This window comes from Notechis scutatus, chromosome 2, assembly GCF_049901735.1.
Source record: "Notechis scutatus isolate UNSWTSFEM ecotype Mainland chromosome 2, rNotScu1.2, whole genome shotgun sequence".
NCBI lineage: Eukaryota > Metazoa > Chordata > Lepidosauria > Squamata > Elapidae > Notechis > Notechis scutatus.
In genome coordinates this window covers 82,702,653-82,726,159 of record NC_142010.1, presented here as the reverse complement: position 1 = coordinate 82,726,159, position 23,507 = coordinate 82,702,653, and the positions used below count along the sequence as shown (strand labels likewise).

The window sequence follows — 23,507 nt, the reverse complement described above, 5'->3', positions numbered from 1 at the left end:
CATGCCACGCCCACAGAACCGGTAGTAAATAATTTGAATCCCACCACTGGTCTCACCTGTTTACTGCTCATACAGTCATTTCACTGAGTATGTTGGTATCATAATCAAACCACTGCTTGGTAAATATAGATGACCATCAAGATGAAAGTACCACCAGTCTGCCTTCCATGACCCCAAGTCTGCATCATTCAAAGTAGAAAATATAGGTCCCTTGAGGAGTATTGGCAGTTCTTATTATTGTTTGCATTATATTTCTAATGTATTACCAGTTCCTACAGGGAAAGTACAATCACTCAGTGGTTAACTCACCAGGTGAGTTTGTCACCTGGAAAAGCCGGCAGCTCAGGTTCAAGACCCAGGTGCCATGTGATGGGTGAGCTTCCATCCTTACTCCAGCTGCTGCCAACTTAGCACTTCAAAAGCATGTTAATGTGAGATAGGTACCACTTTGATGGGAAGGTAACAGTGATCTGTGATGTCATTCAGGCAACATGACCATGGAAATGTGTTCAGAAAATGCTGGCTCAATGTTCTTGAAACAGAGATGAGCACTGCCCCTTATAGTTGACAGTGACTAGCGGAGTAAATCCACAGGGACTCCTACCTTACCAACAAGTCTTAGAAAAAGTTTTTATTACTTTCATGATTAACCACACTTTACCATTTAATTTACTATGGATAATAGCATGTAGCCATGGTAGATGAATTGTCTCCACTATATATTTCACTGCTCCTGAAAAACTAAACAGCTGTTCATGAATTTCATATTACATATGATAAAAGAGTTTTTGAAAAAAAATCATTTTTGAGCCCTGTTCAGTTAATTGAATTGCTAGCCATACTTGTAAACATGTTAATGTACATGACATTGTAGGCAGGTCTATTGAAAATGGCTGTCAGGTTAAATCCTGGCTCAGTGAAAAAAGGAAAGGAAAGAATATAATCAGATTTGAAAAGATTTTCCTAGAGACTTGACAAACATAAAGAATTATTGGAAATATCAACTATCTGTAAATGCAGAACTCATGTTGCAAATTAATGTGATTAATTTTCAGATAAAAGTATATTTTGATTAAAGAGATAGCTGCACCACTCATTTGAAAATCACTAGGTTTTTCACCCCCTGAATTATTCTTAGTCACATTCTAATCAAATTCTGTGATTCAATGTGAAATACATATTGAACATATTTTGAACCTCTACACATTATTTTCATAATTGTAGACTTCTGAAGTTCCAGACATTTTGCACTTAGTTTTTAACTGCAATATAAATAAATATTATTACTCAAATCTCTTCCGATTTAACCGTATTTGTGTGTAGACAAACATCTGAATAGTGGTGTTTTTTGGTGAGGTTTTTTGTTGTTGTTGTTAAATTCTAGAACATTTAAATTTAGCAAAGATGTGGATCAAAAGCTGTCAACTATTTTACTCCTCAACTTAGTCATTTATTTAGGGACTGTTCCAAGTTACAATGGCACTGAAAAAGGGGACTTACCACCAGTCCTTGCACTTACGACCATTGTGGCATCCCTTTGGTCACATGATCAAAATCTTGTATTTATGATGGTTGCAGCATCTCAGAGTCTGTAATCACCATTTGTGACTTTCCCAGCCAATTTCTGACAAGCAAAGTCAATGGAGGAAGTCAGATTTGCATAATGACCACACAATCATTTAACAACAGCAATAATTTCATTTTATAGCCATGGCAAAACTGGTTGTACAATCAGGCATGACTCACTTAACATTGGCTTAGCAGTGGACATTCTGGTACCTGGTTGTAGTCATAAGTCAAGGAACTACTTGTATGTACTTTCCCATTCGTATGCATACAGCATATTTTCATTTCATGGTGCTAATGAACCTTTTGTTAAGATTGCTTCTTAACAGATTATTGGGAGGAAAGTGAAAGAAAAAATAGTAATAATCTACCAACCACCATCATAAAACTTCCTTGGCAAAAAACTGTGAAAAACTACTGATTTGTAACTAGTTCAGGGAAAAGAAGAACCCTTATTTCTCCTTCTAACTAATCTTGCTTGAGATCACTTGCCCCTGATGCAATTAATAAAGGGAAAATGGCAATCTTCTCTCCATAAGCTAGTTGACTTAATGATGTAATGGCCAGTGAGAAAAATAGGGCAAAATTCCCCTACGGGCCATAATTTTTTGTGGACAAGGACAGTGCACATCTCCTGGCTTTCATGTTTCCTAATCCACTGCAGTACTCACACACTAAAGTGTGACAAAATACTTCACAGGATAGAGCTGTGAAAAGGTTGGTTTCTTTGAAGGCAGAAATTTTTTACAGACCCAAGCAAGGGGTACCATTTTCTATTATAGTTACAGCACATACATACATTCAGGAAGTGCTGTTGTGTTTTTACGTGACATGGTGACAGGAACTATATGTACTTACAATATCTTTAGCTTCACAATATTTTAACTGAGTACACCAATTTATTTCATGTTTCGTCATGGTGCTAATGAAGCATTCACAAAGAACCACATCACAAAATCTCAGATGCTGTACTGTTGCCATGAATGGCATATTGCACATGAGACTTCTCAAGAGCTTCAGGTGGGTGATCTTCAACAAGTACCCTTTCCTATTGTTTTTTTTAACAAAGTTATAATTTTAGCTTCCTGAATTGACCAATACAGAGCCAGACAGTAACACTTCGGTTTGGTGTATTTGTGAATCTTTAGTCTTCTCTGATTATCCAGAAGACATTTTCAAACCAATTTTAGATTGGGAAGAGCATACCAGGAGCCACCATCCAAAAGTTCAGCCAGTTAAAGAAACCAATGAGTTAGTCAGGGAAAAGCTTAACTCGTCTTGATTTGAAAGTATAATTAAAATGAATCCATCATATATAAAGTTCAATATAGCTAAAGTGGCTATTTTCCATAGATGTAATCACTTTTACCTTATGTTACCTAAAAATTGAAGTCGTAATTATTCCAGTATTTGAGAGGCTACCACAAAGAGGAGGGGAGTCAACTTATTTTCTAAAGCACCTAAGGGCAGGACAAGAAACAATGAATGGAAACTAAGGAGAGAAGCAACGTGGAACTAAGGAGAAGCTGCCTGACAATGAGGACAATTAATCAATGGAACAGCTTGCCTTCAGAAGTTGTAGGTGCTTCATCACTGGAGGCTTTTAAAAAGAGACTGGACAGCTGCTTGTCTGAAATGATATAGAGTCTCCTGCTTCAGAGGGGTGGGTGAACTAGAAGATCTTGAAGGTGCCTTCCAGCTCTATTCTGATTGATTAATTAGCAGTTAACTTTTCAAAGGATCTGAATCTGAAAACACACTTTATGGCAGGGATCTTCAAACTTGACAGCTTGAAAACTTGTGGACTTCAACCCCCCGAATTCCTCCTCTGGTCATGTTAGCTCAGGAATTCTGGGAGTTGAAGTCCACAAGTCGAACTTGCCAAGTTTGAAGACCCTTGCTTTAAGGATTAGAGAGGTAACATGCTGCCCCGAGTCTGTAAGTCATTCAGTCTGTTTATATTTTCAAAAATATAGCTGTACTTTTATTGTAAGCCCTTGTTGGGGGATTCCATTCAAAATTGTATTAATTCTGGGTAAACATTAAATACAAAGGCTTCGAATAAATGCTGGAAAATACCTGTGACTTATACAAGAATCTAGGTTTAGTGCTAAGTAGATAAAACTGTTGTAGTACTTTTTGAGGCATGTTTCCTGTGTCTTCAGAGCAGAATCCATTTTGTTTAGGAAGCTGGTTAAACTAAGAAAATAATTATTTATGTTTACTGGCCTCTATGCTAATTGAATCATCCAATGAATAATCAAGCATGGGGACTCTGAAATCTGCAAATGACAGCCTGATTACTAAATTACAACTCTCGGTCAAGATAAATTTTGTATAGGCAAATCCAGAGCTCTGGTTGAGCAAAGGCTTCCTTTGCCAAACAGCCGAGAAACACATTAACAGTAATTTCCAGGTATTAAAGTCAGATTTCTCACATCAATGTGTTTCAATAGTGCCAATTATGATTTAGAAGTCCTATAATATTTAGCACACATAACTATCTGTGTTTCCGCAATAATGGGCTAAAGTTGCTTAGCTTGCTATTTTGTAAGGCATGCTGCACAATGAGAAAAATCACCCATACATTCTTTTTGTTCTCTTGCTGTTAAGTTAAAATTCATCCACCACAACCAAGAATTTTAAACAATTGTTAAACAGGGATTGAAGAGATTTGCCTGACTTCTTTCAAGGCAGTTACAGAATTCAGCCAGGTAGCATCACTTGAATAACACTGTGAGTAGAAAGTAGCAAATAGGAAATACTTTTATCCAGCAACTTAGAAATGTGAAATTCTCTGCTGTTCCTTTTTCTCTTTGAGAATTACAATGGTCTCTTATATTTTGCTGACTTAAGATTCTGGCAATCAAATTACCCATCACAGTGGCTGAACTTTCTCTTCTGGTTGGTTGTCTCCTCTTGTTAATCCCTGTTCAGAGGCACACAAATTCTGCCATTTTGTGAGAAAAGATGTGCCGCTTGAACTCTTTTACATTTGATATATCTGAGTTAATCAAATCACTGCCAGCCTTTTCTGCTTCTTCTGAAAGTGTCTGCCTTTGCTATTCATCACAAAGTCCAGCTAATTTAGGCAATCATCCTGATCCGTGGTCTTGAACACCCAACTGTGACATATTTCAATAATTAGAGGCACCCTCATTCCATCAAAATTCTTTCCGTTCCAGAAATGAATTGTAGTGATTTTTGTGATGCCTCTCTTCCAACTTGTACTTCATGAAACAGCTGGATTCTTAACTATAAAAGCTTTATCATCTTTCAATGAAGATAAAATTACAAGCAGCATATTTCCTCTACTTTTACTGGATCAGTAAAAATAGGATCAGTATTACTCTTATGTTTACAAAATATCAATAACCCTTTAGGATCCCCTGTACTAGGATGATATTCTTTATCCTTTATTCTTGTTGCCTGTTCTTGCCCATTTCAAGTTTGTGATTTCTATGCACTATATTCTATTATAAAATGAAAATGATGGTTCATACTTTCATTCTGATCCTCATTCCTGACACTTTTTTCCTTCTATTATCTGCTCACTTTCTTTCTTTGGTTTTCTATTCATCAATTTACTTTCTCTACAGAAAATTAATGGAATTGGGTGGCTTATTTATTATAATGATTATGACTATACCTTTCTTTTGACCTTTTATTTTTTGTAAAACATTGCTCTAACTTCTTTTTCTGTCTTAATGTATTTGTATATTTTTGTCTTTGCTTATGCAAAATGTTACTTTCATCATGTCACATTCCCATATCTGCTTGGATCTACTCACATTTTGTAATTTTGTCAATCTAAAGTTTCTTCATCCCACCTTCATTCCTTTTCTCATTCAATTAGTTCAATTATTTTTCTTTGGAATGCTTGTTCTTCTAATATGTGACTTCCAAATCATAGTATTTAAAAAGCCCTTTATGTATATTTTCTCCCTTATTTGTTTAAGATTATGAGACTGTGGGAAGGCTTTTAGTCTCATTTTTCCTTCTGCCCAATGCTTGAAAAAATTGTGAGGTACTAGGTGCCATTATAATTGTTCATTTTAATCGCTTTAAAATTAAACAGTAAAAAAGAGATCTTTGTGAAAGTGATTACACAAGACAGATGTTTGTATGCTTATACACAACTTCCAAAGCGATGTTAAGTATTCATTTGAATAAATAAGTAAGATGCAAATTGGTTAACTAAGAATGCCGTATGCTTTTCAATTTTGCTATAGTGTGGAAGAAGAGCTCTTCTACTGAATAAACTGACAGTGATATCAAGCAACATTCATTCCTCTCCCTTCATACTCCAAGGCTTTAAGATTTTTTAACTCTACCAGCTCAGTTCTGTCCTAAGGCAAACTGAAGAAAATAGTCATGAAGTACTGAAAGTTTGGGAATTAAGGCAGGAGAGTGAAGAATATAGTTGTGCTTCATCTTTTTGGGCCAGAGGGCAGCAGAGATCCTGGGAGGGCACCAGACAGAGAGAACTTCCATGTTGTGGAAAGAGAAGGAGGCAGAGATAATTGACCAGAGATGGCAAGAATTTTGGTGGCATGTTGTACAAAGTATACTTGGTAGGTGTTCGTCTGAAAACATACTCAGTATTTAAGGAACACAAACGACCTGTTTCTGAGATTTAAAAGATTTGTTTGGCTGCCTTCTTAGAAAAACAATTCTGGGTGGCTCACAACAACAATAAAAGCAAGAAACAATAAAAAACACAAAACACAAGATTGATACCTCAGCTTACATTCCTTACAAATATTACATTAATTACAAATTACAAATATTATATTTACATATTAAATTACAAATATTACAAATATTACATTCCTTACATTCCTTACAAATACAATCATGGGCTCCCATCTCACCATTTCCCAGAACTTGGATGAAGAGCCAGCCAAGGCAAAAGGGTTGGGGACTATGAAGTCCAACAGTCAGGGGCCATTATGGAAAAAGCCCCATTTTCTAGATTCCACTAGGTCATTTAAGGGAAAGGGGCATGATGAAGTCCACCCATTTTATCCAAGTTCAGATAACAGTGGTCATTACTGACAGATTGCCACATCCTGGACCAGTGATACCTTCTGGGTGGTCTTCAAGGACAACTCCATGTGGAGAGCACATTATAATTGCCCAATTTAGGAGAAAGTCACTTGGAAGTGACTAAGCTTTGAATGACTATGAACAAGACTTCCATATCAGGAATGGGCAGAGTAAATCTATGCAACAGTTCCTCTGGCCATAACTGCCATCTGTTTCTTGAGCTGCAAGTCCAGGAAGATTCCCAGATTACATACTGACTCTACCTAGAGAAGTGCAATCCTGTTGATGCATCACAGAAACCAAAACCATTCCTTCCTAGGGATGAGTCAGAGCAGATTCCTTTCCATCCAGATTCACCCAGCCTCCAGCCTCCTTTAGCACCTTAGCATCATCACCTGATCAGCTACAGTGGAGTTGTATAATTTGATATCATCAGCATATTGATGGTACCACAACCCTGTCCTATCCAATGACTCCAATCTTCCATAAAACCCCTTATTGAAATAATATTGGCACTGTATATTTTTGTTTTGCTAGTCCAGTTAGGTTACTTTTTCTAAGAGGACATCTTACCTTAAAATCACATTCCCTCTCTCAAGCCAAGCATTAGCACGTGGTATTTTCAAGCAGCTGCTATGGTAGCATCCTGTCCAGGTCTATCATCACCTGCCCCAACCCTATCATTGCTAAGGAATGGAATTATATTGCTTCCATCTCATTCATAAACTCAAAGTACTTATTGTTGTATGAAGAATATAAACCTAACAGTACTGATATACATATTTTTCAAGTTACAATAAATTATACACAATGGGAACAATCACTAAACTGTTTTCAGTACATGTTCTGATGCTTCTTTTAAGATTTTTTTTTCTCTTGCAAAGGCTGAAAAACACTGATTGTGTTATAGTATTTCCATGGTGACCATGACAACATTGATTTCTACCCTTATATGCTTGGGAGTAGGGGGATTATGACCCACATCTCCTTTATGATTACCTCTTGGCAGATTCTACATCCTGATGAACTGTGGCTTCATCTGGAGGATCCGGTTGCTGTATAGACTTCTTAAAAGTCTCTCAAAAGCCATGAATTAAATTAAAAAAAAAATTTCTCTCTTTAGTCTACAAATGGACTAAATCCCAATCCCTTCCTAATGACATTGTTGTGGGTTGTTGTTTTCTGGTGGTGGTTTTGAATTATAAACACAAATATCTTTTCAAATCCCCATTAAAGGTTTATCTGACTGTTTTGCACCTGTGTTCTGATGTTATAATTAAGTGGTCATATCTGTCTCCACAATTTATTTCTGCTTCCCCTGAATATGCTTCCCTATTGGAGTCACTAAATTATCCTTACACAGTAACTGCTCATTATTTCAAATCTATGGTCTTCTGCTTTGCATTTCTCCACCCTGACAATATGCATTCCTGGGAGCCATAACTTCTGCTCATAGGACTATGAGCTTGTCCTTGGAAGTTGTGGGAGCACCATCACTTGAGACCTTCAAGAAGAGGTTGGATTGCCATTTGTCAGAAATGGTGTAGGGTCTCCTGCTTGGGCGGGGAGTTGGACTAGATGACCTATAAGGTCCCTTCCAACTCTGATTATCTGTTATCTGTTATCTGACTAGTGAATTTTGCAGCTTTGCAGATAGATCATCCTTACCTTATCTGACCTATGGACAAAGTTGTCATCTATCCTGATTTTACATTTCTATCTAAGGTCATTGTTGCTTTTTCCAAGGTTTCTGCCCAATGAAACTAACCCCTAGCATTCTCTCAACATTCATCTTCTATAAGACTTGTGGACTCAAGCCACTTTGGCCAGCATCCTGCAATCCTTCCAATGTTTTGCTACTGGGTTTTATCTCATTCATCTCACTTAGTGGCTTGCAGACCTGAGTGAGGGTCCTCTCTTCAATCCTTGCAGATGCTTTAGGACATCAGTAAAGCTACATCACAGTCTATTGCTTGCATGTCTATGAAACAAAATGTCTCCTCTAGGTTAGAGAGTGAGCTCATAGATCATTCAGCAGATTGTGTAATTTCATCCATCTTATCTTAAGGCTGATCTATCTACCACTGTCAGATAAATTTACCTTGTGAGGAAGAACCACAAAGAATGACAAGTTGCTTACCTGTAATTGTGAGAGAGATCATCTTTGCGTTCGCACAACCTTCTACCATTCTCTCTCCAGACATTTTTTCTGCATCACAGGTAACATATTGTGATGAAGAAGTGAGACTTCTTGGTTGCTTATAGGCATGTGGAAAAGGGACACTTTCTCCTTTTCAGCTCAGCTAAAGAAATATTGAAAAACATGAATCTGTATGGCATTATGTCTATCAGTCCAAACATACAGATGATCACTTGAGCAGCTATAATTACAGTTAAACAATCTGTCATAATATGCTACACTGCTATTTTATGGTTTTACACTTTATTTTCATATCTTGATGAAATAATAATGTGAGAGTCCCTTTGGGGATGCTTATCCTAGAGCAAGCAAATGTTTTACAATATGTAAACAGATTCAGAAAGAAATGAAATGCTGAATTTTTCTATTTACCTTAAGTAAAATTGCCTGCCCAAGCTCCACCCCAAAACTCAATAGTTGCCAACTGATTGTCTTTGAAGGGTTACAAATAATTTAGGTAATTATAAAATAGCCAAAGGAAGGATTGCTTTAAGATATCAATGGAGTATTATGTCCATCTAAGATATTACTTATTGCTAAGAAATTACTATGTTACTATGTTATTGATCATGATATTGAACGTATAAACAAGCTAAATTCACTACTAACACGGGCAATATCCTGCCCACACACTTTTATCTTTCTTGGTGACTTCAATCTACCTCATATTAACTGGACCCTAAACGAATGTACAACTGAACCCATACATGCAACCTTTTACAATGCTGTAACAAACCTGGGAACTGCAATGATGACACATTAAAGCCAACATATCTAAACAGCAAACCATCTTTATGCAATCTAAAGATTATGCAATCTAAAACCATCTCTATCTATTGGACCGGGTGGAATATGTGCCTACTTCTTAAAAAATGCTTTCCACTGCCATAGCTGAACCTCTAAGCATAATCTTTGAAAAATCTTTCAGGACCAGCTCCATGCCAAAACTATGGTCACAAGCCACAGTGATCCCCATCTTCAGAAAGGGAGACCCCAGCCTAGTTGAAAATTACAGACCAATCTCCTTATGCTGCATCACCTGTAAAGTCATGGAATCAATTATTAACCAGTCCATTATCCTCCACTTAGAGACAAACAACCTACTCTCTAATAAACAATTTGGTTTCAGAAAAAACTATCCTGTAATCTGCAACTCTTACACTGCAAAAACATGAGGACTACAAAACTCGATCAGGACAAAGCAATAGACGCAATCTACATAGACTTCTGTTGAGCCTTTGATTCAGTGGTACATGACAAACTACTCCTAAAACTAAAGTCTTATGGTATCCCTGGACACCTGCATAACTGGATAGAAGCATTCCTGTCAAACAGACAACAAATGGTCAAAATTGGGAGTGTCCTATCAAATTCTGTACCTGTCAACAGTGGTGTCCCCCAAGGCAGTGTTCTAGGACCAAGTCTCTTCATACTCTACATAAATGACCTCTGTGATCATATTAAGAGCAACTGCATTCTCTTCGCTGACGATGTAAAGCTATTCAACACCATAGAGAATACTGCTACCCTTCAAAAAGACCTCGACTATGTATCAGAATGGTCAAACAAATGGCAACTTCAAATCTCAACAAATAAATGCTCTGTCTTACATATTGGCAAAAAAAATCAGAAAGTAAAATACAGGCTGAATGGTCAAGACCTTGTTGATGATCCAAACTCTGTCAAGGATCTTGGAGTACTCATCTCTAATGATCTAAGTGCTAGTGCTCACTGTAACTACATAGCCAAAAAGGCATTAACAGTTGTTAACCTAATCTTACGTAGCTTTTTCTCTGGTAATATTACACTATTAACTAGAGCATACAAAACATTTGCTAGACCAATACTCGAATACAGCTCATCAGTCTGGAACCCACATTATGTATCTGATATTAACACAATTGAGAAAGTCCAGAAATATTTCACAAGAAGAGTTCTCCACTCCTCTACTCGTTGCAGAATACCTTATGCCACCAGACTTGAAATTCTAGACCTAGAAAACCTAGAACTATGCCCCCTTCAGTCCAATCTAAGTATAGTATATAAAATCATACATTGCAATGTCCTACCTGTCAATGAATACTTCAGCTTCAACCATAACAATACAAGAGCAAACAATAGATACAAACTCAAGGTTAATCGCACCAAACTTGATTGCAGGAAATACGACTTCAGCAACAGAGTGGTCAATGTCTGGAATACTCTGCCTGACTCTGTGGTTTCTTCCCCAAACCCCAAAAACTTTAACCTTAGACTTTCTACTATTGACCTCACCCCTTTCCTAAGAAGTCTGTAGGGGGTGTGCATAAGCGCACCAACGTGCCTACCATCCCTGTCCTATTGTTTGTTTTATTTTTCTTATATGTATCCATGTATTCATAACTATGTTTTTACTTATACCTATTATCTTGTAAGCAATTGACAAACAAAATAAAATAAAAATAAAATAATCACCAAATACAACGTATAAATATGATACAAATATATTTCCCAAAATGTTAGTGTGTATAGAAACTTTCCATTTATTTGTTGGGAAAAAGGGAGGAGAAGGAGGGTATCAAATAGAGTAATAACATAAAATGCTAGCAGTGCGTATTCTTTCATATATTAATGTATTTAGTGTTGCTTGTCAAATTGTTTACATCAGAGTAGGAAAATGGGAAAAACATTCCATCTTTTTATGGTAATGTAAATCACAATATTTGGTGTGGAATGTTAGGTTGGAAATTTTCGCCATGCCAATGAATCATAGCCCTTCATTTTAATTTATTTCAAATCAAATTGAGATGATAAATGAGCTAGTAGGAATAATAAATGAGTTGTAAATAATGGTCTTCCTCTTCTTTTTCTTTTTTGCTACACTCTGTCTTTAATTTATGTTATTTATACATTTTGATTTTAATATGAAATTAAGGTCCATTCAGCCTAGCAGTCCTCCGTAATTGTTGCCTATTTATATTTGCACGCATTTGGGGCTCCCTTTATTTACCATTTCCATTTAAACTCAGAACGTATCTTTCTATTAGATATTTACTTAGGCCATTCAGGAAATTGATTTCTTTTGTTCCTTTCCACAATTCACCAAATAAACAAATTAATTAGATTGAATCTTTCTATCTCCATTCATGTTATTTCACATCAGATGTGTGAAACTCTCTGTGTATTATCAAACAATTTTAAATTCAATTCATTAAATAGTGGGTAGCTTTGGATCTAGAATAACTACTGTTCCGTTTTGATCCACTTTTATTAAATATTGATTAGCTGTTCATTTGACCAAAAAACAATATGAGTTTTTTTTATGAAGATTATATTTGATGAAGAAATTCTACCTGATGGGGAAGCAATGTTTGTTTTTTTCATCTCATGCTTCTGAAAATCAGATATGAGAATTATTTCCCTCTCTCTCACAAAAAATGGAATATCTGTTCAGTCCTTAAATCTGTTGCATTACAACTGTCAATATTTTTTCTGGTTGACTCAGTTTAAAAACAATCTGAAAAACTATCTGAAGTTGCATAGCACTGCATGATAAGACAGAAGTAGCAGGAAACTCATCATTCAGAAAACATTATTATAGTTGTAGTTGTAGTTTCTAAATTAAACATGAATAGAGAAGGAAGGAAGGAAGGAAGGAAGGAAGGAAGGAAGGAAGGAAGGAAGGAAGGAAGGAAGGAAGGAAGGAAGGAAGGAAGGAAGATTGGAGAATAGAAAATCTATATCTATATACCCTCATTTCAAATGAAGGTCTGCTTTTTTATGTTTCTGTACAATTCCTTCATTTTACCAAGTTTACCCTCATACACGCATACATAACTTGCTGAACTGTATGAATTTAAACCTTCAATTTTCCCAGCTTGACCTAGATAGGAGGATATTAAGGTTTTATGTCTAGAAATGAAAAGGCTTAACATTTTCAGAAACCTGGTAAGTTGCCTGAACTGACAAAGAAAACATCAAGGTTTTAGATGAACATTTGCTGAAGCTGTCTTTCTGATTCTTAAAGGCTACTGTTGAGGTAATTCCCCGTTAGGAGAATGAGAGCACACAGGAAGACGTAGTGAGAGTGGTAAAGAATAACATACACACAGCACACAGCTACACTGAATAGTAAAATGTAGGTTTTTACTTCCAGTAAATGGTTAAGCAAACTCCAACAAGCAGTCCAAGTCATTCATGGTTAAAGCAGTCAGTTTTCAGTCCAATAACAAAGTCCGGTATCATAAACAGTTTAATAACAGACTTACATCAAATCCAAGAATAACAATGATCAGTAAACAGTCAATGCAGGAACTGCAACACTCTCCAGAAAAGGACAGAACAACCCAGGTTTCTAGCTCCATCTTATGGCCATTTGAGGAACCACACCCAATTACCATTTTAGCATTCCCTTAAAGAGACAGTATTAAAATGTCTATCCTGGTTTATATATTGTCCAACCCAATTGTTAGGTGACTTACATTCCTAAGAGCTACCAATAAATTTGCAGATGTTTCAGCCTGTTTTTGAGCAGAGACTCATTCTCCTCAGTGGGGGTGTGGGTGGGTGTCAGGACTTGTCTATGGAACTGAGGCGAGAAAGGCAAGGAGAGGCATTCTTAAACGGTGATATAAAATAACACTGAAATGAGGCAAATGCATTTTAGATGTAAAACATTTTCACATGGTTTGCTGTGTGCTGCATCACAGCGGTTTAACCAGCTTCAGCCAGGTGCTATATTTGTGCTCCTGCATGCTCTGAGGATGTTATTTTGAATCAAATCCAACCTGCTACCCAGCCTTATTTTATTTTAAACACAGGCAGTGCAATGAGTACTGTAGCATGCACAGTCACCCTATTAGTAACATTATTTTTATCTGTTATTTATCATTGTGGAACTACTGTGTGGCACTAGCAAATTGAGGGGGAAACTGCCTGTGGAGAAGACGGAGAAAGGATAAGCTGCATTGTTGAATATCTCTGCGCCAAATGAATCCTTACTCCAAAAGGGAAACGAAAAGTCAAACAAACACCATTTCTAGGCAACAGTATGATCTGGAGCAACTGTATCCTGGTTATAAAGCTGCTATGAAGAAATTGATTATTTTATTGTTATCATTGTTTTCTTTTTATAGGAAAAGCAACAAGACTGCCTTCTTGATAATGATGAAGGCAAGAGAAGGCATTTAGATTTTCAGGGAGCTCTGTTTGCTTATCTCACTGATGAGGGATGTGGATCTTGGGTTGCCCATTTCAAGGGGAGGCTGGGCTTGGAGTTATTTTTGATTTATAAACCAGAGAGAGATAAAAATTGTCTCACGAGTGACATAATATGCCATTTTTTTCCTGTAGGAAAAATCCAGTACAACTTTAAGGAGATATGAAATTGAAAGCTCCCTTTTCTCATTATTACTATTTTAACCTTAAATATGTGTTCAATTATGTGAAGTAGTCTCCATTAAATTTCAACAGTATCTTCTCACTAAAAAGAATGATTCTAAAATATAATCAGGTAATCACTGAAAGGAAGGAATAAATGAGAAATAACGTCCAGTAACCTTCTTTCTGATTTTTTCTTTATTTTTTTAACAGCATTTGGTTTTTTTAAAACCTCTGCTTCTTTTCAAGGGGAGTTTAAAAAGAAACACCTTGAAAGTGCAGGATTTAAATTTGATTCAGAATTAATCTACAGTCTTCCCATGTTCAACTAAATCCTAAGGGAAAATAAGGTTGGGAGACTTCTTCATAAGACTTTTTCCAATTAGGAAACATGAAAGTGAAGAGATGTACAACTCGAGAAGCAAACAGCTCTCCCCGTCATATCACAACAATGAAGGTAAGCTCAAGACAACAGCACAATGTCAACAGTACTTCATGAATGAGGGAGAGAAATATCAACTTCTTTTATAGGAGAAGAAAATTTTCAGGAAATTGAAAAACAGAATTTGGCACCGAGTTCATCGCAATTTTGCCCCTGGGAATTGAAGCTCAGAGGGCATAATAATTAAATATTTTATTAATTATTAACTAATTCAATTTCCCCCCTCCCTTAAAAATATTTGAGTTCTCTTATTATTCAGAGATTTATGTAGCTTACCCTCTGGCACATGAGCCAAAATGGTGTAAGTGAAAGTCACTCGGGTGTAATTCAGCCAGTTTTTAAATGGGCTGACTTTCGAGATGAGCTTGGAGGACCAATATCCAAAGCTCATTAAATAAATGTACCAGAAGATATGATATATTTCCCACAGCCATCACTCATCAAACAAACTCTACATCAGTAGAGTAGCCTCCCACTAGATTTGTGAAGGTCAATAAAAGATGACCTTCAACAAAATAGATGAAACAAATATCAGAGTCGTACAGTCTTACACAAGAAACTTATTTTGCTGTCTGGCCTACCTCAAAGAAGAAGCAAACTTCTGATTTTAATTAGTGCAAAAGGTAGCAGTGGCAAAGGGAAACCATAGTTTAATTCCCATGGCTTAACTAGTCTAAAAATTGTAGGGAAGTAGACCAGTGGTGGGATTCAAATATTTTTATTATCGGTTCTGTGGGCATGGCTTGGTGGGCATGGCAGGGGAAGGATGCTGTAAAATCTCCAGTCAGAGACAGTATTTGCTGGTTCTCAAACTGTTCAAAATTTCTGCTACCAGTTCTCCGGAACTGGTAAGATCCTACTGAATACCACCTCTGCAGTAGACATCTTGACATGTTTTGTTTCAAAAGAAGCATCTCCAGATCTCACCCAAACACACACTCCACTCTGCTATTCATTAATAAAACTTGGCTTTGCAGGTTTCTGTCTCATCCCAAAAGAAAAGAGCTGTTGCTTTCATCTATTTCCTTTAAGCTCTATTATACTGAAACTGGCTTGTAAAGTGATTTGAGCAATAGGGATTTCCCTAAACATTTTCAGGGCTTTCCTCAAAGAACCTGAAAATCTAGGATCATAAAACTGTTGTATATTTTAGCTAGAGGACTAAAAGCCTTAAGGCAGGGGTCCCCAACCGCCGGTCACGGACGGTACCGAACCACGGAACAAGCCTTACCGGGCCGCTGGTTGCTGGCGCCGCCATCTTTTTGGTAAAAAAGCAATTTTTAAATCAAAAGATGGCGGCGCCAGTGCTCGTGAGCTTTTCCGGGTAGAAAGCCATTTCTACCCGAAAAAGCTCACCAGAAGCGCTGGCGCCGCCATTTTTTGAAAAAATCACTCGTGACGTCACCGGAAGTGATTTTTCATCCAAAAAGATGGCGGCGCCCAGCTGACGCCGGAACTGGGCCGCGGCGCCAGCTGACGCCCGGAACCGGGCCAGCGGCGTCGAAAAGGTTGGGGATCCCTGCCTTAAGGAACAAATTGCCAGTAAATTTTGAAAACAATCTTTATTAAGAGTTCTTTTTTTCCTATAAACATTCATTTTGTTAACATTATATAGCAATACAATATAATACAATACAATAAGGACTGGAAAATTAAGATGTGTGGTCATCAAGCAAGGCATCACATGACTACACTTGTTTTTGACCATTTTTGATATGACCATTAAGCAAATCTCCCACAGTCATTAAGTGAAACCTACATAACCATGCCCGATGGCCTCCTGATAGTATCCCCATTGACTTTGCTTGTTGGAAGCTGGCTAGGAAGGTCACAAATGATGATTACATGACTGAAGGATGTTGTAAATGTGTGCGGGTTGCCAAAAACCCAAACTACAATCCCAAAACTGCAATGATGCTACAACAGTCATAAGTGTGAGGACCAGTTGGAAGTCACTTTTTTCAAAGCTGTCATAACTTTGAATGGTCACTAAACAATTGGGCATTAAGTATGGACTATTTGTATAACAATCAAAAATATACTTAGAAGACCATAATTGCACAAGAACGTATAATCTACATATTTATAATGAAACCTAGTAATAAAATTAATAAGGAAAAAAAGATGAAATCATAGCCATGAAGCCTATTACAAGAATAAGGTTTAAAGTCTGATTTTTTAATAGCAGATAAACAAAGAAGAAGGATAACAGTCAATATCAAGGCTGGTTTATATCTTATAGTAATATCTAATTTGTTTTAACACTGGTAGAATGAATAAAACCTCGCTTTCGCATTCATTATTCTAAACCAGGTGTCAAACTCAAGGCCCAGGGGCCGGATCTGGCCCACGGGGTGCTTAGATCTGGTCCACGGGGCCGCCCTGAAAACAGCAAAGGATTGGCCCATGGTGCCTCTGCAAGCAAAAACAGAGCCCTCCTAGGCCCTGTTTTTTGCTGCAACAGCCTCCTGCAGCCCTCTACCAGCGAAAACAGAACTCTGTTTTCGCTGGCAGAGGGCTGCAGGAGATCATTGCAGCCAAAAATGGAGATCGAGAGCCCATTTTCACTGGAGAGTGCTCAGACCACCAAGGCAACCCCAACACGAGATGTCAAGCTGGCCATGCCCACCCTGGCCATATCCACCCCAGCCCCCAAAATATAGCACCCAAGTACCACCCAAAATATATTTTTTCTTTGTAGTTTGCATTTTGTGCTCAATTACAGCACCATTAAGATCTGAAAGACAAATGGAGGAATAGATCATTGTGAAGAAAATCTATGCAATCATTAAGAGTTAACATCCACCTAATGGCATTTAGTCAATCAATTGCTTACATTAGTATTGGTACAGAATCAATATATTGTAATACTTTTGCTGATATTTGAAAGGGACAACATTAAATTGAAGCCTTTTAATCCAGTGGTCCCCAACCTTTTTTGTACCAGGGACCAGTTTCACAATTATTCATTCTTTGCGGCCCGGTACAAAATGATCCATGGACCGGTACCGGCATCAGCACGCACGACCAAGGCAAGGCGAGCCAAGCGACTGGCCAGCCAGCCATCCCCTGCTTCTCCCCGCCACCTTCAACTCCTCCTTTGTACCTTCTCGCAGTCTATGGGCTTTTCGGGCTCTTTCTTAATCTCCTCCTGTGTAACGCGAGACTCCACCGCCATTGGGACGGCTCTTCGTTCAAAGCCGCCCCCCCTCTTCGACGAAACTAAGGTTCGTCGCGAGGATTCCTTCAGCACCCAAACGCCGCTTTCCAACCGACGACAGACAAGCTCACCCACAAGCACTTTCTCAAGCGCCATCGAAACAAGATGGTGGCGCCCAAGCAAAGTAGGCCCTACTTGCATTCTTTGCAGCCCGGTACAAAATGATCCACGGACCAGTACCGGTCCAGGGCCCGGTGGTTGGGGACCCCTGTTTTAATCCATGCCACTATTGTGTCCTATGATCGTAGGAAAAGCAGATGAGGTATTAGTGTAAATAATACTAATTGGTGGCATAGAGGTTGGAATGCAGCATTGAAGACTAACTCTTCCCACAGCCTGGAGTTCGATCCAAGAGTGACTCAATCTTCCATCCTTAAAAAGTTGGTAAAATGAGGACCCAGATTGTTGAGGGCAAAATTTTGACATTGTAAACTGCCTCCAAGCACTATGGGGCACTATATCAGTCTAAGTGCTATTGCTATTGCTAATAAAAATGGAAAAAAGCACCACTGTAAAAAAAAAGTAATAAATTTAATTAAATTAATTGTGTATATTTTATTAGTAGTACATAATCACTTTTAAATGTACATAATATGTGACTTTTTAAAACCATGGATTCTTTGACTATAAGAGAGATGCCAAAGTGTTGGAAGAATCCTGCTGAACCAACATATGCATTTTAATTCCAGCAGCAGAACATAAAAATCATCATTAAAAGACTATGTTGAAATCTTGTGCCACAAAAAGACCTAACATGAAAAATTACATTAGAATAGCATAAATCAAGCAGAGAGAGGACTATATACAATAAGAATAATCAATAATTCAACTTTAGATTCCAGTCTGCAGATCTTGGGAAAGCCAACTATGTACCTTTCACATAATGTACCCTGGATTGTAGGGTAGTTGTCAAACTTAGCTAAAGGATAAACAGAGTCCATTAAGGATGATAATACCTTCTACAGCAGGGGTCACTAACCTTTTGGACCTCAGGGACCACCAAACTCATAATTTTAAATCCCAGGGACTGCTAACCGGTTCTGTGGGCGTGGCCTAATTTGTGGGTGTCATGTGACTTGCTGGGCATGGCTTGTATGTAAATGTTATAAATATTTATATAAATATTGAATTCTTTTATTTAAAAAAGAGCAACTTTTACCCAAAATCAGGCAAAGCATGCAGGCAGATTGAGTTGCTCACAGAATAATTCAGTGATCTATCTATCTGCCATCGGCTAGCTCAGTCTGTCACATCAAATTTGCTTGCCGTGAGTCTGCACTGAATAATAGAACCTTCAGTCCTAAGGGAGGTTCGGCTGTGCTTAAAATCAGAGCCGAAGCTCTAAAGACTAGCTAGAAAGCAAGAAATCCAACCATTTCCTGCTTCCTAGCTAATCTAAATCTCCCACAGCTGATAGTCAGAAAAAGGAAAAATAGTAATTTAGCAGACAAGTTTGCCGGGTAAGGAGTGAGTGGGTGGAGAGGGTTCCCGCGGGCCATGTGGGCAGCAAAGCCTTGTGTTTCTGCACAGCCTGGATTAATTGCTTTAGGGGGGTGCTCTGGGTGTGAGATTTCTCTGCAGCCCACCAAAATATTCTCACGACCCACCAGTGGGCTGTGGCCCACTGGTTGGCGACCGCTGTTCTACAGGTATAGCATAGAAGAGTTGAGCATTCTAGAAAAGAATCCATTAAATTGTCTGCTTACAAGGGCAAGGAAAGCTATTAGCCAAATATTCAAGAGTTCTTTGATGAAAAAAAAACACCCATGGTTTTTCTTAAATTCTCAAAGGGGAAATAAAAATAGATTATTATTATTTATTTGTATCTCTATCTCTTATGTCTAAAATACATGGTTATATTAGTTGTATATATAACTGTATGTATGTATGCATGTGTAGTGATATTCCTCATGTAAATGTGATATCCCTTTGAGCTGTAAGGTCTTCTCAAAATTTTACTTTGGCTTACTTGATAAATTCTTGTCATATTCCCATCAGTTTAAAAGGCAAAAATTTGATATTACTTCTATCAAAAAGAAATTAGTTTTTCCAAATTATTTCCTTTATAATTTTGATACTAATTTGATTGTCAGATTAGCCCATTTTTCATAAAAGCTATGAAAAGGTTAGCTATGCTGTCCCCATATTTGTATAGCAGAAGGAAGAGAAAGATGCAGGAAAACAGCCTGCTCAGATTTAGAACAGAACCCATATATGGCATTTTCCCCATTTTTATCTGTTTATCATATGAATACAAGACACTAAAAAACTAAATGAGCATTCAGAGCTTAAAACCTCAAACAGAGCAAGCAATCATGAACTACAATTTGCTTAACAAATGGGACCATCTGGAATTTACTTTTTAAATTACACAAGCAAGTTACACGAAGGCAGAGCTGGTTAGTTGCATTTTCAGAAGAGTAATTTTTTCTTACCTGCATTCTGCAATGTAGATATAATAGCTATGCTACATTACTTAAGATTGCTGCATTGGTTGTTAATTCCATCTGGATTATATTCTTTAAATTTACACTAATGGATCCTATTTGCTTTCCATAGGTGATAAAAGAATCTTAACATTTACATATTCTTCTGACAAGCATTTTAAAACTCTATTGTTTGCCTTCATCTTAAAGCCTATTTTGACAGTTCAGTCTCTTTAATTCTACGTAGTAAATCACAGCAATGTATAATAAATTCTAGGAAATGAAAGCAGAAGATTTCAGGCCTAATTACAGATATGCAGCATTCAGAGTTTGGTTAAGGAATCTATTTTTCAAGCTTCAGTCAATCTGAAGTTGGGCTTTTCTTAATATACATAAGTTGATAGAGACTTTATATTTCTTAACTTTTATCTGTATCATTGGACAAATGTTTGACTTTAATTGTTCTATGAGACACACATGACCAAATAAAAATATGAAAATCAACCTCCTTGCTCTATGAATTTAATAGGAAGATTTTTCCTCTTTTACACTGTCCCCATGCAATATAGAGCCCTATAAGACAAAAAATTAATTTTTGCATAGAATTTTCTTGAGTAGTGAAGAAGCAGAGCTAATATATTTATCCTCATCTATTTCATGCTTTGCTGACTTTGCATTACCAACATCTGTCAGCTAAATACCAATTTCTGTTAACACATGTGAGGGTTGTTAATTCACTCTATTAAAATGGGTCAATCATTTTGTCTGTCTCCATCAATTGGTGTCATGACATCAGTAGACTACATCCCTATTTCTCTTGTAAGCTAAAATATTTTTCTCTGAGAATTAGTTTGTGCAAAAGACATATGCAGGTGAGTTAAGTGTGCCATGTTATACAGAAAACACTGTATATGTTCCCAGAGTTTGTATTATAGTTGTTAGGGATACAACACCCTAGCAGAACGTGCAACGGCAGTCTGGCAGACAGAGAGTGTGTGTGAGATAAAGCGTTGTTGTAGCTTTACAATCAGTAAGACAGATACACTGTGCAATTAAATAGTTTTTATTCCAGCAAGAGTTATAGCATAGTCAAAGCAGTCCATATGTCATACACTAAGTTCAGACAGTCCAAGGGTTTATTCAGTTTGCAAAGTCCAGTGTAGAAAATAGGTCGTTCAACTCACAAACAATCAGTCCAATGATGTATCTCTTTTTCAGTCAGAGATATGAAGCAAAATCAAACCTTCTTTTCTTCTCTCAGCAAACGCACGCAGTAATCACCATCAATCCTTCTCTGTCAGCATTCCAGTAAAAGCCGGAGAACAGTGAGCTCTCTTGCTCCCTCTTATGGCGATTTACAACCGCACCCAAAATACTTGGCTTACAGTTTAAAGTGACACACACATTTAAACTAACTAACATATATTATATTTAACCAAACTAAGTTAGGTAACCAATGTTATCCCTAACAATAGTTCTTACTTTAATCTCATGGATATATTATTACCAGGCTAGATAATGCATCACCTTTTGTAAGGAAATATATTTCATCTTTTTAATAGGTACATTGAATTCCTAGAAAACAGAAAATGATGTATATGTGATACCTGGCACAAAGATAGTAGTAACAATAAGAAGGATCTTGGAGCTAGTGGACAATCATTTATATATGAGCCAGAAATGCATTGCAACCACCAAAAAAGCCAATGCATTAACAGAAGGAAAGAATCAAGAACACATAGAATGCTAATACCATTTTATAATGCCTTGGTAAAAATCAAATTCCTTGTGTGTCCAATCACACTTGGCCAATAATTTCTATTCTATTCTATTCTATTCTATTCTATTCTATTCTATTCTATTCTATTCTATTCTATTCTATTCTATTCTATTCTATTCTATTCTACTTGGAATACCACATCCAGTTTTGATTGCCACAATATAAAAAAGATGTTGAGACTCTAGAAAGAGTGCAGGGAAGAGCAACAGAAAAGATTAGGAGACTGGAAGCTAAAACATATGTAGAATGGTTGCGGGAATGTCTAGTTCAGGGGTGTCAAACTCGATTTCATTGAGAGCCACATCAGGGTTGTATTTGACCTTGGAAGGCCAGGGTGGGCGTCGCCAGGGTAGACACGGTTAACTCAATGTGTTGGGGATGCCTATGGTAACCTAGGTGCTCAGCCAGCAAAAACGGGCTCTTGAGCTCTGTTTTCTACTCTGCCAGTGAAAACAGAGCACTGGAGGGCTGCATGTGGCCTTCCCTCACGCCGAGCATTTTAACCAAGTGCGTGCTGCCACTGTGCAAATTCCATGAACTGGAAGATCTTCTCTCGTGAGGCTTGACTCGCATCATTCTCACAGCGGTGGCCCGCATTCAGCCTAAGTGTGCAGGCCTGTGGGCAGCAGAGGGATGGGGCGGCAGGCAAGAGGTGATGCGGGTGGCATAGCATTGTGCTTCCTGGTTGCTTTCCCATTCCTGCCCCTAGCAGGCAAGGCCCAGCAGCTGCGAAGAATCCAGGTGTCACCCAAGCGGCAACAGGTCAGCCCTGGCTTGCCTTTCTCTCGGCCACCAGAAATCCAGGCAAGTGGGGTGGGGGGAAAGCTTGCTAGGCTGCAAGTGTGAGGACAGTGATGGCATGGCGGTGGCAGCCTAGGCTGGCCCGGGAGTCAGGACTCAACCGGGGGTTGTGGCAGCAGTGGTGGCAAAAGCAAGGGCAGTGGTGGTGGCAGTGGTACGGCAATGGTGGCCTAGGCTGGTCCAGGAGTCAGGACTTAACTGGGGCTAGTGGCAGCAGCAACATGTAGGTGACCAGGGCTTGCAGAGCCTCACTCACCTAGGGAGATCAGATGGTGGAAGGCAGGCAGTGATGGCTGGCTGGCTGGCTGGCTGCTGCTGCTGGAAGCAATGGCGGCAGGCGGCAAAATGTAGCACACATGCGCTATAAGGAGTGACTGGGCGGGGTGGGTGGGGAGAGAATGCCATCAGAGATTGTCACACATGCGCACAATGTTGTGCATGCACAATAAGGACTGACTGGGCAGGGAACAGAGGAGTTGGCAGAGAGGAGTGGGGCCAGCCAGAGGCCCATTTTACAGGTTCTCCAAACTACCGGGAATCGTAACAACCAGTTCTACCAAACCGGTGCGAACCAGTAGAATCCTTCCCCTGTATAGGGTCTCTTGCTTGAGCAGGGGATTGGACTAGAAGACCTCCAAGTTCCCTTCCAAATCTGTTCTGTATTT

The 23,507-nt window shown here is 38.2% G+C and overlaps 1 long non-coding RNA gene across 2 annotated transcripts in view; it reads right to left on the bottom strand.

The window, feature by feature from the left end:
* Positions 1–23,507, bottom strand: part of LOC148132105 (uncharacterized) — a 152,633-nt gene that overhangs the window by 88,276 nt on the left and 40,850 nt on the right. For both annotated transcript variants that reach the window (XR_015747589.1, XR_015747590.1), the window contains exon 2: positions 8,756–8,918. This is a non-coding gene — a long non-coding RNA (uncharacterized LOC148132105). The remainder of the gene's footprint in view (positions 1–8,755; positions 8,919–23,507) is intronic.